Raw genomic sequence first — 6,000 nt, 5'->3', positions numbered from 1 at the left:
CTCAAAACCTCATTTTCTACTATTCCATCAATCATTCCAATTTCTACACATTCAATACTAAATTTCTCATTCAATCTCATGCATCATCACATAATTCAATCACCACCTAGCATTCTTATCTTTTCCCAGCCGCCGACAATCGGAGAGAAAGTTATAGTGGATTGAATGTTTCAAAGATTAGGGTTTCTCTCTTCTCCCTTCTCTTCTCCCATTTCAGCGTTGAAACACAAATGAATGGGTGGTGGTGCTGAAATGGCTTTAGTAAGGGTATATATATGTTGGGCTTGGGCCCAACTTGGACCTGGTTCACATATATGGCCTGTTTGGCCCAACTTTGGGCAAAACCTTTAAGATTAGCGTTTTAATGTGCGTTTTAATTATTTTTACCTTCTTAATTATGAATTTTAACTTTTTAAACTTTTTTCCTCATAATTAATTTTCTCAAGCACAGTACCAGACATATCTCAGCCGGTATTGCCGGTCAAATTTTCAGTGTGCGTTTTTATGTAGAAATCTATTTTTTTTACTCGGAAAAACCCACTGAGTCCAAATATCATGTTTAAATTTTTTAAATTTGACTGCTAAATTTTTCAACCATCTTCGCTTATATTTAATTAATTACTTAGTTAATTAAGGTTTGACCATGTTTTACACGCATGCCTCCAAATTTTTCAGAAAAGCTGTTTTGCTACAGAATTCAATTTTTTACACTAAACTTCAAATACACATAACTCCTTTGTTAAAAATCCTTTTTCACCCATTCTTTGAATAACATAAACTACATGGACTCAATTTTCATTCAAAATAAGTTCCATAAAATTTAGAGATCTAGAAACCAAATTATGGCCCATTGAAGTTCGTTAAAAACAGGATTTTACTAAAATTTGCAAAATCCTTTAGTTTTCAAAACACTCAAAACAAAACCAAATAAACCATACCCAAATCAATACCGAAACAATCCTCAATCATTTTTCAAGAAATCTAACACCTAAATCATTCAACAATTTCTAGAATTCAACCTACTATCACATCAATAACCCTCAATTTTCATCAATTCTCATCGACACCAATATTTATCATTCAATGCTCATCGATAATTATCATCAATCTTTGTCATTATCAAAATCATAAATTACCATTCATTCCATATTATCACCACAACCTCCATCATACAAACTCATTCAATAATCACACATCATACATATTTGCAAATCTCATCAACAATTCAATCATTCATCCAAATTCAACCTATATTAAGGCAACTAGCCTAAGTCTCACACAACATTAGATATTAAATAAAAGAAAACAAAACCATATCTTGGCCAATTTTTTCCAAGCTCGAAACACCGAAACTCAACCACCAAGCTTAATCCAAATACTCCAACCCACCAAATCAATTCCAATCAATAAGAATTCAAGCTAGTTTGATACAAATTACCAAAATCAATCCTAGGGTTCACAAAATAATCAAGCCATAAGGGTATAGAGTTTTCTTACCTTACTCACTGTAGATTAGGACAAAACCCAACAATAAGCCAATGCTAGATTACACCTAAACAACCAAAATCATAAAATCAACTTAATTACCATAGCCAAAAATGCAAAAATATATGGAAGAAATAATTAGGATAGAAATTGAAAATTCCTTACCACTTTATTTAGATGAAATCAAAGAAATTGACAAGAGCTTCACGTGGCCGCAAACGGCACGCCAATCGAAACTCCGGAGAGTGAGATATGGTCGATTGAAAAAGAGAGTGAATAGTACCTTAGGTTTTCTTGTTCCCTCTCCTATCTCAGCTGGTTTCTCCCTCTTTAATGGTGAAATCAGGCTAAAATGCTTCTTTAGTGAACTTATATATGTTGGGCTTGGATCCAATCCAACCGGTTTGCATTTTTGGTTCGTTTGGCCAAACCTCAGGCCAAAACCTTTAGAACAAGTATTTGGTTTTCTATTCCAAATATTTTTCTAAGTATTTCTGCAGTTTTACTTTCTCATACGCAGTACCGGGCAGACTTAAGCCGGTACTGCCGACTAAATTATTGGTACGCATTTTTACGCAATTTTTCGCAAAAAATTACATTTTTTCACTCGAAAAATTCTACTGAATCCAAATCTCACCTTTAAATTTTCAAATTAATATTTCTAATTTCAACCTATTCCGGAAAATTAAATTATTATTTATTATAATTAAATGGCTATTAAATTTTTGGTTCTTACATCCTCCTCCACCTAATTAGAAATATTATCCCCAAAATTTAGGATTTACTGAGAATAACTCGGGTAGTCCTTTCGTATCTCTGAATCTAGCTCCCAAGTGTGCTATTCTATTCCTGCTCTGCTCCACAAAATCTCCTTTCTACATACTTCTTCACACTAGTGTCATCAATCCTCACTGGTGCGACTTGAAACGTCAAGTTCTCCTTCAATTGAACAACTCAGGTTCTAACACATGAAACGCATCCGGTGTGTACTTACGGGGTTGTGACACATATAACATGTCGTGTATCTTAGATAGATGTGGAGTAAGGCCACTTGAGAAGCCACTGGCCCGATTCACCTCAACACCTCAAACGGTCCAATGTATCTCGGGTTCAACTTCTTCGTCTTTATAGCTCATCCAATCTCAGTTGTTGGAGTAACTTTTAAATATACATATTCACCCTCTTCGAATTCTAACGGCTTTCTCTATGTTTCGCATAAATCTTCTGTCGAGTTTGCACAGTTAGAATCCTAACTCCAATTTGCTTGATTTGTTTAGTGGTTTCCACTAGTAACTTCGGTTCCAAAACACTTACTTCAGCCGCTTCATACCAACACAGTGGAGACTGGCACTTCCTACCAAATAAAGCCTCATACAGAGCCATCCCAATGCTCTAATGAAAGTTGTTGTTGTATGCAAATTCAACCAATGGTATGTGACAATCCTAACTTCCTAGCTGATCCAACACACACGCCCTTAACATATCCTCAAACGCATGAATAGTCCTCTCCGACGACCATTAGTTTGTGGGTGATATGCCGTGCTGAGACATAGTCTCATACTGAAAGCTTTCTGAAAAGCTCCCCAAAACCTTGATGTGAATCGGGGATCTCAATCCAACACTATCGTCGTTGGCATACTGTGCAACTTTACTATCTCCTTGATGTACAGTCTCGCCAATTCCTCCGATCAATAGTTTACTCGTATAGGCAGAAAGTGAGCGAACTTGGTCAACCGATCTATGATCACCCAAACCGCATCAAATCCTGCGTGAGTCCTTGGCAAACCCATTACAAAATCTATAGCAACACCTTCCCACTTCCATTGTAGAATGTCAAGAGGTTGTAACATTCTCGACGGGCTCTGTAATGTCTCGTCCAGCAAAATACATTGCTTAAGTCAGGGTATTTCTACTAGAAAGAACATTACGTAACCTTCTCTAGTATTAGCTACTTAATTATCGAGCCTTTGTATTGAGTTCGCATTTCAGTTTAAGAAAATTCTAGAAAAATTTTTTTTATTCATTAAAGTTATAATTCAAATATTTACAAGTAATAATAATCACATAAATATTATTGATAATAATTCTCATACAAAAGAAACCAAATGAAACTCAAATACAATATACCAAACCTACCCCTCTATATGAAATAAAATCTCAAGGGACAACAGCGAGGGGACTCTACGAGACCAATTAAAGCCATAAAGAAAACCTACTAATCGCTCGCAGCTTCAAATTGCATCTTCAAACCTGTGTCACTGAAAGGGTGGAAAATTTGGGGGTGAGAACCAAACCACATGTTCTCAGTAGAGGTAGAGAATGCCGTAAAAAGTAAAGAATAAATCGCAAATAGTTAATTTAGTTTAACAATATTCATTTTCATTAATTATATAAAACTCTCGAAATTATATTGAAAAAGAATTGGATATTAGCTTATGTAAATCTCGGTATGAATAGTCAGCCTGTCCCAAGTATAGGTTCATTAAGTCTATACTGAAATAGTTTAACTTTTCATATTATACCTAACCCTAGTCACAACTCAAGGACTAACTATGTTGTCCTAGTTCGTTCGATATTCTCTGTCTGTTTTTCAGTCGTTAAAACTTTACAGACTATTCTTTGTTTTTTATCTTTTCTTTATCTTTTTATCTTTCTTTTATCTTTGCCTCACTAATATTTTCTTACCACTCCCTAAGTGTTTTATGAAGGTAATTATGAGATTCTGCACTTAAAGTTGTCTTTCTAAAGCTTTTACAGAAAACTGCCATTTTCGCATTATTTTATTATTTTTATTAAAATATTATTTTTAATTAAATATTATTATCTAATATTTTATTATTATTTATTATTTTATTATTAAATTTTCGAAAATTAACTTTACTTTAACCTTTAACCATTAAAATTCACTTTTTACCACCTGTAACTTTTAATATTTCTACTTTAACCACCCTAACTTTTAGAAATTACCAAATAACCCCTCAAACACCAAAATAATTACAACCTTGCCCTTTTTAAGATCTAAAAGGTGTTCTTCAATGTTCTTCATCACACTCAAAGTGTTCTTCGTTTTCTTCATAAATTCTTCAGATTCTTTCTCTGTTTTTACCCGTTTTTCAATCTTTTTAGCAACCGATTTTTACCAAAATTCAAAATAAATTAGCAGCCACCAAAACCCCATCTTTTCCACATAATTTCAACACAAATTGAACCCCAATTTAGGCCTAGGGTTTAGTTTTTCCAGCAGCTCCAAGAACATGAACTCAAAGCTTGAATTTCATCAAATTTCATCAAAATTTTACCAAATTTTCAGCAAGAATCAATCATATATGCAACCAATTTTTAGCACAGCCAAATCATACAACATTCACACAACTCAAAGACAAATAATCAATATTAATTTTGTTAAACCCTACCTGGTTTTGCTGCTCCTAATTCAGTTATACTTTCAGGTGGTCCTTAAGCACTTTTTTCTCCTAAATCACATCAAGAAAGACTTTAAATCCAAAAACCCTCAACAAACCAAATCTTTCTCAGCACATTAGGAAGGGATATCTCACCTTAGACTTGCAGAAAATTAACTTTTCTTGGCCCTCAAGTCATGTTAAGTATGATTCCTAAGGAAGAATATCAAGAAAACACATGTTTAAGCATGTTTCCTTGAAAACCGAATTGAAGAGGGAGGGAGACAACCATCTCACCTTATTTCCAGCCTTAATAAGTTACATGGTTATGTAGAGGAAGAAGAGAGGATCATTTTGGTGAAATCGGAGTTTTGATTTGAGTTTTAGTTCAGAAGAAATCAAGCTTTGAAGATTAAGTGTTCATGAAAGTTTCTCTCTTTTCTCTCTTGTTATTTTCGGCCAAAATGATGAAATGAGACAGCCTTGGAGGTCTTGGGGATGTAGGGTGAGTTGTGATTGGTTGGCTTGGAGGTGGGTTAAAATAATATTAAAATATTTCAAGTGTATAATGATTAGGCACGGATACCGTCGATAAGGAATTTCACAAGATTTTTCGCGTTGCAAGTATAGTCCTCAACCGACAAATAACCCGCGAATCAAATTTAGAAGGAATTGGTTGTCACAAGTTCAACCCCAATAAAGTAACCGAAGTATTCAAACCTCGAGTCGTCTCACAAGGAATGGGCAAACATGTGCATCAACATTGGTTAGAATTCTGGGGTTGCAAGTAATGAGCAAGAAATTAAACTAGGAATCTTAATAAGCAAGTAATCTTGAAATGCAAGAAACTAATTCAAATAACTGAAGTAAGAAGTGAGCAATTCCAAACTCATAAGATAACTTACAATATAATTCTACTCTAAAACTAAACAAATACTATAGCTAAGGCAAATCAATTAGGAATTTTGGGTTTTCAAATATGAATGATAAAAGCAACTCTTGGCTAGACATGGGAATTGGGGTCACTATCCTTGTCTAATAACCATATCTTGACAATTATGAGGAACCAAACTCATTAAGTCTACTTCTATGCTTGAACTATGTTAAATGGTTT

The sequence above is a fragment of the Arachis ipaensis genome, chromosome B7, assembly GCF_059453495.1.
Source record: "Arachis ipaensis isolate K30076 ecotype BB chromosome B7, ASM5945349v1, whole genome shotgun sequence".
In the NCBI taxonomy this organism is placed as follows: Eukaryota; Viridiplantae; Streptophyta; class Magnoliopsida; order Fabales; family Fabaceae; genus Arachis; species Arachis ipaensis.
The sequence above is the reverse complement of the archived record's forward strand: the minus strand, read 5'-3'. Positions refer to the sequence as shown.